This window comes from Bombus vancouverensis, unplaced genomic scaffold (genome assembly GCF_051014615.1).
Source record: "Bombus vancouverensis nearcticus unplaced genomic scaffold, iyBomVanc1_principal scaffold0042, whole genome shotgun sequence".
Taxonomy (NCBI): domain Eukaryota; kingdom Metazoa; phylum Arthropoda; class Insecta; order Hymenoptera; family Apidae; genus Bombus; species Bombus vancouverensis.
Window position 1 is genome coordinate 210,890 of NW_027468933.1, and position 12,946 is coordinate 223,835.

Genomic DNA, 12,946 nt, shown 5'->3' on the forward strand with positions numbered 1-12,946 from the left:
CTTTAATTTATTATTTTAAATAAAGTTTTAAGTACAGTCAAATCTCGCGTTATTCGTATCATCGAGTTTGATTTTCTTAAAGAAAGTAGAAATTACTGGAAAATGTTGAGATTTCTTATTCGAATCTTTCGAAGAAATTAGACGAAGCTGATTCATAAAAAGAAAACTGCACAGATTTAACAAAGGAAGAAAAGCGACTACAGTCGCGTAACATAGATTCTAGCAGTCTACCGGCAGCAATCCGATTACCTAATCGGGCCTGGTGATCTAGTGGTCGAGTAATGGTGCCAAGGAGAAAGTAGTTGAGAACAGTTGGAAAGATACAGTTATACTGCCACGCCCCGCGCTGGGCACGCGCCGTAACGTAGACTGAAACTACCAATTGCGCGAGTGAGCGTTCCAATTTGAAATTTAAATAAACCTTAACAATTTGTATAGAAAACAAATTCGAGCCTCACAGCCCCCACGGAATAACCCGTCACATGACGACCCCTCCACGGTAGACCTAAATATATGTCGGATCGTCACTGGGAATGGGGTTGTGGGCGTCAAATGAATCTTCTCGAGGATTAGCCATTGATACAGTACACACAGGCGTAGTTTATTGCAATGATAGAATTATTACAGTCTTAACAGTTGATCACGGTGGTTCGGCACTCGCGACGCTAGTGACGATGTTCTCGGGCTCAATAACGAATCCGCGGCCAACGGGATGACAACAGAACGTTCACACAAAGTCTAAGTCTGAAAATAATCACTGATCGCGAAGGCGTTACTCCTTGATCGATGAGATCGCGAGCGAGAATGCCTTTCCTGTCCCGATGATGCCACAGAGGAAAACTATAATGGGGTGTGTCTAAGGACACGAGATCATCGGATTCGTCGAGAAAAGCCTTCGTTCAGAAAGTAAGGGAAATTGGCGTTGCTGCTAATTGGTCAATCTCCATATCGGTGGTTAGAAAAGGATGTTAGCAGCCCTCGAGGGAAAGTTGCTAGTGGGAGACGTCACTCGTTGAAAAATATGTCTCCCCTATCTTCCCGTAGTTGGGACAAAGACTGTTTGTCTGTTTGAAGGACTTTAGTTAACTAAACCTTAAGATTTATAACGGGCTCTCGGGCTAGCCGAACATGTACTGCGGAGACGCATCGACATCTGGCAATCATCTTACTCGAAGAATAGGGTCTGCACGTGGCGAGCCACGGGACAGAAACCGTTGGAATGTTTACTGTCGCCTGTCGCCCCGAATATTTCTTTTAAGGAGAGCTATAGAAATACTCCATACCTTGTTAGGCAAAACGTTCATCCCGTGACCGCGGCTACGTTCGGCGACTGACTGTCGCCTCGAGCTCAAGCTCATTATCACAATTCTCGAATAATTGCAATCGGGTTGAATAACTACAATTGTTTGATTACAGCTATAGTAGACTCTAGGTTACAATGTTGCGGGATTATCCAAAATTCCAAAGGCTCCGGTGTTCTTTTCATCTCCGACACGGCCATCCTGACTATCACACGTCCTCGTGTGTAACTAAAATATCGTATTTCTTACATTAGATTCGCTACAACCGACATTGTTTACGATTTAACTAAATGTCTAAGTAAGTCAAGGGTCCAGTGCAATAACAATGTTTCGTTCGGAGGTTTGACAACAGAAAAATAAAAGAGAATAGGAATTTGTAATGTTTTAATTTGTACTCAAAGTGTCAGGTGCGTTCTGTGAGTCGCCTGTCAGACCGTAATGACACAACAGATCATTTTCGATTTTGTACACTGGTGAACCTCAGTTTGTTGGATCATATTGCCATGTTGGGTGCATTACACCCAGAAAGTACGTAAGCCCACTCAACGGGTTACAACAAAAGCACGTAACCCCACTCAACGGGTTACAACAAAAGCACATCAACCCACTGAACGGGTTACAACAGAAACACATCAACCCACTCAACGGGTTACTACAAAAGCACATCAACCCACTCAACGGGTTACAACAAAAGCACATCAACCCACTCAACGGGTTACAACAAAAGCACATCAACCCACTCAACGGGTTACAACAAAAACACATCAACCCACTCAACGGATTACAACAAAAGCACATCAACCCACTCAACGGGTTACAACAAAAGCACATAAAACCACTCGGTGTATTACTATGACCACAACGCAGTGTTAATGATCCTCTGAGGTCAGTGTACTTGCATCGTTATTATCACCGCCGTCGTCATCACCGCAGACGTCTAACTCAGCAGGGACGCAACCTTCTGGCATTTTTCTCAGTCTGTCGTGTCTGTCCTTATATGATCGTTTGCCGTCTAAGGTTTTTAGGGTATATCTATCTCCTTCCAAAATCTCTGCTATTACGAATGGACCCCTGAATTTCGGATCTAACTTCGTCTGGTTCCGTTCCTCGTTCTTGCGTAATACGAAATCGCCAAGGTTGAACCTAACTATTTTAGCTTTGTTTTCGTCGAACCTATCCTTATCGTATTTGGCGCTTGCTTCTATATTCTTTATCGCCTGCTGTCTTACATGGGAGATATTTACCTCTCTTTCTTCGATACTGTCGGGTAGGGATAAGCCGTAGGGTCTCGCTGTTTTACCGATTAGTAGTTCCAACGGGCTTGACTTAGTCACGCGGTTGGTGGTACAATTCAAGGCCAGTTGTATTTCCCCGATCGCGTCTTGCCAGGACCGCCCTGGCCCAACCTGTCCGTTGGCCCTACTAGCTCCGGTCGCAATTAAATGGAGTTTTATGTGTTTACTTTGACAAAAGTCACGAAATTCTTTGCCCGTAAAACATCTTCCCTGATCCGCTATTATCCGGCAGGGACTGCCGAACAAAAATATAGCGGACTTAAGCGCTTTAATGGTGTTAATGGAGTCTAACTTACGGGTATGGTGCAAGTATACGAACTTGGTGAAGGCGTCGACCAACACAACGACGTATTCCTTCGAATCGTTTTTACCGCTTAGTTTGCCCGTTATGTCCATATGAACCGTATGCCAAGGTATACTGGTCTTAGGTATGGGGTGTAATTCGGCTTGTACTCTACCCGAACTCGCCTTTGAAACTCGACAAGCATGACAGTTCTCTACGAATTTGCGAACATACTTCGCCATTCCTTCGAACCAGTAATACTCGTACAGTTTCTCAAGCGTTTTATCCCAACCTAAGTGCATAATGGACTGGTGCACATGGTTAATAACAGACCACCTAAACCCTCTCGGAACGATGGGCAGGCAGAGAGTTCTACCTTTTCTCTGTATTTTACGATGAAGGGTGCCGGACCGTAACTCATACGTATTCGCGACGTCTTCCGCGAGCTCTTCGTTCTGTAATTTATCGACGATCTCGGCAATTTGTGGGTCGCGACGTTGTTCCGCTAGTAGCCAATCGTCGGAGATTTCGGTTAGGTTAATTTCTTTCTCTACGATTTTGCTAAACGTACTGCGATCCAAGTCTACGGGATTTCGCGAAAAGAAATCTACGTGGGCCATTCGTTTACCTTCCCGGTACATAATGTCGAAGGTAAAAGTTTGCAGGTAAGCCCACCATCTGTAAACCTTGTCGTTCAAGTGTACCTTACTACTGGATGCTTTCAGGGAGTTGCAATCGGTGACAACGAGAAATTCTCGTCCGTGTAAGTAATGACGGAAATGTTTGACGGCGTTTACAACTGCTAACGTTTCCAATTCGTAGGAATGATACCTAGATTCCGCAGGGCTAGTCCTTTTGCTATAATACACCACTACTCGATTTTTACCTTCGACCCTGTGCATTAAAATGGCTCCATATCCTTCCGAGCTAGCGTCCGTATGTAGTTCTATGGGGTAATTGGGATCAAATATCATTAGCACCGGCGCGTCAGTCAGGACGGAAATTACCTTTTGTCTTATCTGTTCGTGCCTATCCGTCCAAGGTATATTCTTGTTACTCGAGGTAAGTGCGTACAGGGGTTTCATTACTTGTGAAAATTTGGGAACGAAGCTTCGGAAATAAGAGGCCAAACCTATGAATTGTCTAAGTTGTGTGACGGTCGACGGTGCAGATAAAGAACTCAAGGCTTGTATTTTACCCGGGTTTGGACGGACTTCTCCGTTACGAATTACGTATCCCAAGTAGAGTACCGATGTCTTTAAAAAGGAGCATTTTGAAAAGTTAAAGGAGAATCCGGCGTTCACGAGGGTATCTAATACGGTGCTCAACCTTTCTAGAGCTTGATCTATTGAGTCGGCAATAATTAGGACGTCGTCCAAGTAAACAACAACGAACGAATACGCGAGGTCGCCTAAGGCGTTGAGAATGGCCCTCTGGAAAACGGATGGTGCATTTTTCAATCCGAACGGCATAGTCACGTACTCGTATTGCCCGTCGGGTGTAACGAACGCCGTATATTCCGTCGAATTAGGATGAATGGGAATTTGGTGGAATCCGCTGGCCATGTCCAGGCTAATGAAGTATCTCGCCTTCTGCAATCTCGCGATTTGATCCGCGATGAGGGGTAGGGGATACCGGTCCGCGACCGTATTTTTATTTAGTGCCCGAAAATCTACGCACAGTCTATCTGAGCCGTCTTTCTTCTTTACAAGTAAGACAGGGCTCGCGAACGGCGAGCTGCTCGGCCTCACGATTTTTGCTCTAATTAACTCGTCTATTCTCTCACGCACTATCCTACGCTCTTCTTCGCTAAGTCGGTAGGGACTTCTTTGCACGGTAACATTAGGATCGATTAACCGTATTTCTAACTGGCCCGTGCTTACGCGAGTACGTGGAAAGCCCGTAATGAATGAATCTTTGAATTTCTCGAGGACAGAAATTAACCGACTTTGATCGTTGCCAACTACGTCAGTGTCAACCGCATTGATATTGATCTCGTCCTCGGAGGTTTTACTACAGGCATTAATAGTCTTCGTTTTACAAATATCGACGCTATTCCGTGTAATAGTTACATCAAAACCCTGGCTTAAGATCTCGCGGCCAATCATGATATCATAATGCAAGTGACTATCGGCCAGAACGTGGAAGGTTATCTCCAATGTAAAACAGTTAATGCGCACCGTAGATAAGATCTGGGAGGTACTCTTAACGCAGGTGTTTCCTATTCCTCGCATAACTACTATATCTGTCGTTCTCCTTCCGGAGAATTTCGGAGCGACAGATTCTCTAATTAATGAGCACTCGGCTCCGGAATCGAAGTAAAATGGGAACGACTCACCCAGATGACTTAAACTACCGGCTGGGGACTCCACCACGCAGGAGTTGACTTTACGCTCATCCTTGAGGCCTGGTCTACCGTCCCGTCGTGCCGGGCAGTTAGGTGCGATATGGCCTTCCGCATGACACTTGTGGCAAACCGCCTTGGATGGTGGGGCCGGTCGGTTTCCTTCCTGGCGTCGTGCATCCCTCTGTTGTTCGCCCTGCATCCTCTTGCGGCAGTCCTTTATTCTGTGTCCGAGAGTACCACAGTAATGACACCTCGTCTGGTGGCCCGATAACTTGCGTCGCTTAGTTTCGGGTTCCGCCGGTGCATATCTCGGCGAAGATGTCGACTCCTCTTCGTAACAAAAGGGTCGCATTTCGCTCAGGAATTGGTCCTCCGTTCTGATATCGCTCGTGAGGGTCAGTCGTTTAAGACGTTGGTCGTGTGGAATTAATATGTAGAGAGTGTCAGCGTTAAGTATTTCGTCTAGCGTAGAATGTTGCCACCGCGTCTGCAGGAGGGAGCGGACATGGCCGGCAAACGCCCCCGTGGATTCGCCCGCTCCCCGCGGTTCCCTGGATACCTTGATTAACGATGAGGATGTCGTGTAAAATTAAGGTAAAAATAAGGAACTTGTTAATTTCCGAAAAGGAGATTAAGTTCTTTTTATTTTTTACTCAATTTATACAATTTTTTCGGTTCACGATGATACACTTTCGATACTTGGATTAGTTAAGAATTTTTTTATTAGACTGACTGGATGATTTTGAAGGGAGCATTTATATTCTTCCATTCGTTGGAGTGGAAGAAGGTTTTGTTTATACTTAGTGTAATATTCGGAGAATCGGAGTGATCGAATGCCACTCAGGCGGCTGAGAACGGGTGTTGACCGGACGGTCACACGCGATAATGCGTTCGGAATTTCGGTTTGTTATATACAGTTGCTCGAATTTCGTCTGTGACATTCCCCCCTTCTTAGATTGAACTTGATCCCGCAAGTTTTCTTCAGAAGACTTTTGTGGAATCGGACTTGACGTGGCTTGAAAATTACAGCTGATTCCTCCTCTTCATCTGAGTGGTATGTGTTGGTTGGAATATAGATGTTGGGTGTTGAGCCCAGGGTGAGTGGTACTGGTGGGGCTGTCGCATTGTGGCTGTTGATTACAGTTTCATTTCGGCAGCAAAATAAATTGATACATAATTTGTTCGGTATACATTTCCTGATGCATTTGAATACCCCTATTTTGTTTAATCCATATATACCTAGTATGCCTAATGCTATGTACCCTAATATCTGGAGCGTGGTTAGTCCCCAATACTGTATATTTTTAATTCTGTGTTCGAAATTAAGAGTTTCTATCTCGTCGCCTATTTTATCGATCGTTGTTTTATAGCCTTGTAAATTATCCATTATTTTCGGTGCTCGCTCGAGTTTATCTAATAGATGAGTGAAACTATCGTTTGTTTTGAGCGCTAGGGTTTTTGTTTTAATTTCGTATATGACTTCGTTTTTTGTTTCGCCTATACGCATGTGTTCGTCTTTGTACAATATATCGCAAGAAGTGTTAGCTCTTATGATGGAAGGCTTGTCAAGTTTTTGTAAGGTATGTTTCGTTTGGCAAATTGTGTCTATTTCTATCGGATTTGCTGGTATCGCAATGTAACAGTTGCTAGTTTTGAGCGGTATAAAGCTAATGTCTTCAATCTTAAGTACAGTTATTTGACAATGTTCAATGTGTGGTTTGAAATTTATTATTTCGCTGCGACAATCGGTTTTTGAATTTCTGTCATGGATTGGTAGTGTTTGTTTGCATATAGTGGTTCCGGCTCGATTCTTACAAAGTTTGTTGAAATACTCGATATCAGCGTTTATAAATGAAAGACCTGAAGTTAAATATATCTGATGTTCGACTACTGGAGCCAAAAATACTCCATTTCTTTTACTCGGGATAGGATATACTTGTAATATGTTCCATTCTGTGTTAGAGACTAAAGGTACTATGATTTTGAAAAATATTTTGTCATCTATTGTGAAGATTTTAAGATCACTGATGTCGAGTATGAATTGAAAATTTTCGGTTTTGGCAGAAATCGCGGTGTTGTACATCTGGCTACCTATTGCCTTGGCGTAATTTTCTATGAATTCATTGGGGTCAAGTATTTGTGGACTAATTATTCCTTGTTTGCCTAATATCATGACGTTAAGTATTTCATCTAATTGGAAGCGTAAAGTTTGCATCGCGGTGTCGACTTTCATGATCATCTTAAGCATAGATCTATCGATATTTGCCTGCTGTTGTAATTTTAATATATCACTATATGATCTCTCTAAGTGGTTTAGGTTTTCTGAGTTTACAATTTTTCTAATAAGTGCTGTTTGATTAGCTATTATGGTCTTGATTTTATTATTTTCATCGAATAGTTTGTCCATATTCTTGTTTGTGAGCGCAAGATCGTCATCGACGAGAGTTCCGAACAGACTTTTCGATACGGAACCTATGATGTTGAGTAAACCTCGTGTGCTTCGGATATGTGTTAACGCTTTCAAGTGTTTTGCGAGTTGTTTTTGGTTATTGATACGATTTTATAATCCGCCTAACTCTTCAACGTATTGTTTGCTGATTGCACGTGAGTCTATCGTTAATTTATATGATTCTATTGCGCTTATCTGTTCGTATATGTCGCTAGTGTCTAATCCTACTATTACATTGGCAGTGTCGCTGTATAAATATCCTTTTCCTATGTTTTCTACGAATACAGAGTTTCCTTCTAATGGTGTAATATTTATTTGCGCGGATACTATTCCGGCAAAGAGGAGCGTCGACCTGGAAAGTAAGGTTTTAAACGATTACCGTGTATCTTTTTGTCTTGAATCAGATAGTATGGAGTACATACTTTATCAATCGTGTACGGTCCTAACCATTCCACATCAAGTTTATGCCTTTTATGATCGTTACGTATTAAAACGGAGTCTCCTTCTTTGAAAACTGATTGAGGTTTTATAATTTTAAGACTTTGATCGCTCTGATATCGCTGTTTACTTTTGATCAACGTTTCGCGAGCGTGTCGGAGTCTAGACTCACATTCCTTTTTGCGGAACGTGACTTCGTCCTACGTATGTGCGTTGGGGATTCTTGGATATTGTGGAGGGAAGACTGGCTTGGTGTCCGAGTGTGAGTTCGAATGGCGTGTAACCAGTGGAGTCGTATATCATTGTGTTATATGCAAGACATACAAAGTTAAGTTGATCGTCCCATTCTTCATCTGAATTTCGCTGCATCGATTTTAACATGTCTGTTACTACTGCGTGTGTCCGTTCTAAAAATCCGTTACTTTGTGGGTGGAAGGATGTCGTTTTGATATGTTTGATTTTGAACGCGTCTTCGTACTGTTGCATTAAACTAGGTATAAAATTCTGTCCGCGGTCAGTTAATATCATTTTTGGAGCGGAAAAGATGTAAATGTAATGATTCAAGAGTGCGTTCCAAATTGTTTCCGTTTGCTGAGTTTTTAGTGGTACGAGTATTAAGTATTTTGTCAGTTCGTCATGTATGGATAGAATATACCGATTGCCTTTCTTCGTCTTTTTCAGTGGCCCTAATAAGTCCATAGCAATTTTATCGTTTGATTCGAGGGGTGTGTCGGTGATACAAGGTTCTTCGCACGGTCTGATACGTGTGGTTTTAGATGTTTGGCAGGTGTCGCATGATTCTATATGTTGTTGTATGCGTTTCATCAAATCTGGTACTCTGTGCCGTTCACGAATGCGGTCGTATGTCTTTTGTATACCGGGGTGTCCTACTAAATCGTGATTTTCTTTCAATAATTCGTCTATTTCTTCGTCGCTATATGTTTGAATTGGTTCCCATGCAAAATTTAATTCTTTTACGGTGTCGTTCAGGAATAGTAAAATTTGTTTGATCGCGTTCTTTTCGGTCTCTGTGAAACTGTCGTCGCCAATACCTATCTTTTCGTTTATATGAATAATTTCGTTTAATTTAGTTAACCATTCGATTATGTCGTAATTTCCTAGCTCTGTTTTGGATAATTGATAGAAAGATTTACGGTTCGGAGTCATTTTGAGAATTTTGGGTAACGCGTCGGTAGATTTTTCCCAATCGTGATATTTTTTATCGAGTTCTATGTTCAAATTTTCGCGTCGTCTGGTCAGAACATGTATTCTAGATAGTGCGTCGGCTGCAGTATTATCTTTTCCTTTCGTGTATTCTATGTCGTATTCGTATTCTTCTAGTTTTAATCGCCATCTCATCAAGCGTGATGAGGGGTCTTTGCAATTCTGTAACCATTTTAGTGCTTGGTGATCGGTTCGGATGAGGAATTTCCGTCCTAACAGATATTGTCGGAGGCGTTTCACGGCCCATACTATTGCTAAAAGTTCTTTTTCTGTAGTGGAATAATTTCGTTCCGGTGGGTTTAGAGTTCGCGAGATATAACAACATGGATGTCCGTCCTGTGATAAGATTGCACCTATACCTTCGTTACTGGCGTCAGTCGTTAATGTGAATGGTTTCGCAAAGTCTGGGAATTTTAGTACGGGTGATGAACAGAGTTTGTCTTTTAATGTCTGGAATGCTTCCTGGGTTTTATCTGTCCAATGAAATGGTGTCTCCTTTTTTTGTAAGTTCGGTCAATGGTTTCGCGATCTTAGAAAAGTTTCTGATGAACTTACGGTAATAACCTGCTAGTCCTAAGAACGATTTGATGTCTGTGGGATTACGTGGCTGTTTGAAATTGCTAACGGCTTCTAATTTTTTGGGATTTGGCTTTACACCTTCGGCGGTTACTATATGTCCAAGATATTCTAATTCTGGTTTGAGAAATTCGCATTTGTCCGGCTGTATTTTGAGTCCGAGTTCGCGTAGGCGTTGCAATACTATCGCGAGGTTGCTATTGTACTCTTCAATCGACTGTCCGAATATTATAATGTCGTCGAAATATACGAAGCAATGTTTATTTATGAGTCCTCTTAGCGCGGTATCCATCATGCGTTGAAATGTTGCAGGTGCATTCTTTAAACCGAATGGCATCCTATTGTAATGATAGTGTCCTTGTGGTGTGGAGAATGCTGTGTACTTTTTAGAGTCTATGTCCATTGGGATTTGGTGGAATCCGGAGGATAAATCGAGGGCTGAGAAGAATCTTGCGTTGCCTAGTTGGGATAGTATGTCGTCTATGTCAGGTAATGGATATGCGTCCTGGTCAGTTAGTTCGTTTATTTTTCTGAAGTCTATTACAATTCGCCATTTCTGTTTCCCTGAGGCGTCTGCCTTTTTTGGTACTACCCAGACTGGTGAATTGTAAGGAGAATCAGATGGTTCTATAATGTTCTTTTGTAGCATTTCGTCCATTTGTCGTTTGATTTCTTCTTTATGGCATTCAGGCGGTCGGTAAGATTTTGTGTTAATGATTTTATTTTCGTTATTGTGTGTTTAGCAAGATTAGTGCATGGTAATAAGTCGGTCTCTAGATTGAATACGTCGAGGTAGAACAGCAATATCTTTTCGATTGGTTCACGGAGGGTTTTCTCTATATGCGAAAGTCTAACTAAATCTTTAAACGTGGAGACTTGATCATACGTATTTGAATTTTCGATAAAATTAGTCATTTTGGCTGGGCACTCACCACCATTGATAAAGCATATCGTTGTCGGTTTTCCTTCCAGGTAGACTGTTTTTGACACTGCTTGTTTTGGAGGTACGTCGTTTTCCTGTTGCAATAAAAGTATATTATTGTCAAGTTTTAATTGTTGATTCGAGAGTTCAAGTTTGAATTTAGATAGGGCTGGCAAACCGAGTATGCCGTCTTCTATAATTGGAAAGTTGTCTTCTACCACAAAAAATTCTAGAGTTTTGCCAAATAGTTTTATCAAAGCATGTTCGTTGGTTCTAAATTTAGAGTGTCCCATCGAGAATTTCCGTTCTTTTGTTATTCTTGGTCTTAATACGTATCTTCGCTTGAGTATATTAATTCCTGCTCCGCTGTCAATGAGGAATTTATGTCGCTGTCCGTCGGATCGTAAAAGTACTGTGGGTAGTCTTCCTGTTGTGGCGTTAATTCGTAGGTCTGGTCTATTGGTTCCTCTATTTCTTCCTTGTGTGTCTTGAGATTGTGGACTGCTGGTGGTCTCGGAAATTGGCTGGGTGTTCGAAAATTTTTACATTGACTGGAGACATGTCCGATTTGGTTGCATTTGAAGCATTTTAATTGTGTCCTTTGGGCAAGTGGTATTTGTTCAGTTTGTCGGAAGCTTCTTGGCATTGGATTGGGTGTTGGAGTTGGTTTTTTAGTGATCGGATTAGGATTATTGGTTGTTAGTCGTTGCTGCTCAGGAAGTCGTAATCGTTCTATTGGTTTTAGTCGTCGATTTCGATCTTCCCTGAAGAATCGCTCGATGTCGGTGGCTTTCTTTTCGGCTTCAAGGATATTGTATGGTGGATTGGCGAGTAGTAATTGTCCTATTTCGCCTTTCAGGCCTCGGATAAAATCGATCACGGAGTCTTTTAAAATCCTGTCGTTCATAGCTCGTCTAGTAATTTCGTCACGGTATTCGTTCGTTATACTGTATTGTAACTTATTGAGCGCTCTGCGGAACCTGATGATATAATTTTGCACACTTTCGCCGTGACGCTGTCTCGTTTCGCGTAGCTGGTCTTGATGTTCTCTAACAGAGTCTTGGGTGGCTACGTTTCGTCTTAGGGCATCGTACAGGTGTCCGTATTCGTATATCGGTATATTGCAGATGGCCATTGTGGCTTTACCCGTGATTTTCCCGATTTTGATCATTTTTAATAGTAACGTGGGTTCGCTACACATGGCTCGTAATTCGCGTACTTCGCGTATGAATTCTTCTACTCCGATATTGTCTTCGCCGTTTAATTGCGGAATACATACTATCGCGTCTTTGGCCCGTAAGCTCGGAGAGGCAAATTGCGGTGGACGGCCTTCATAAGAGGGATGGTTGTCTTCTTCTGTTCGAATTGGAACGCATGGTGGGGAAGTTCTATCTCTCGCGGCAACAGATTCGTCCATAGTAATAAGGGAGCCTAGTTCTGAAGTAGCGTCGCGTCCTATTTTTATTTTAGAGATATTTTTGCCTAATAGTTCTATTTCCGCTGCACGCTTCTTATTTTCACTGTCGGCCGTCCGTTGTGTCTCTTCTACACGTTGCGCAAGAATTTCAATTTGTTTTTGAATTACGTCGAGTATGGCACGAATCGAATTGTCCGTACCTCCGTTTGTAGAAACGGTTTCAATAGTTTCGACTTTGTCTTTTCGTGATGTGGGCATGATTCTAATTGAGCTTATTGAGTCTGAACTACTGTTGCTATTTGGACTCGAAGCGCTTGAGAAACTGGGTTTTCTCACACGGTCTCGTGAAAATGAATCCAGATTTTTCAGCTTACCGTAGTAGCTATGACCGTTGAGGAGTCTCAGGGATGTTTCCTCTCTGGTTGGTTCTAGATTCCGAATCTTATTCGTAGGCTTGCTCTGCGCTGACCGTAGTCCTCTCGTCTATTTTCACCGTAATGGAACGTTGAAAGTTGCTGCAGGGCTTCGTAGTAGCAAAGATTCGCACTGGGTCCGTTGATCCTTCGATCTTCAATGATGCGCGTACGCCGAAATCGTAATTTCGTTTGCACTGAAGTGAATAGATCCTGGCACGGATCGCCAAAAATATCGTGTAAAATCAAGGTAAAAATAAGGAACTTGTTAATTTCCGAAA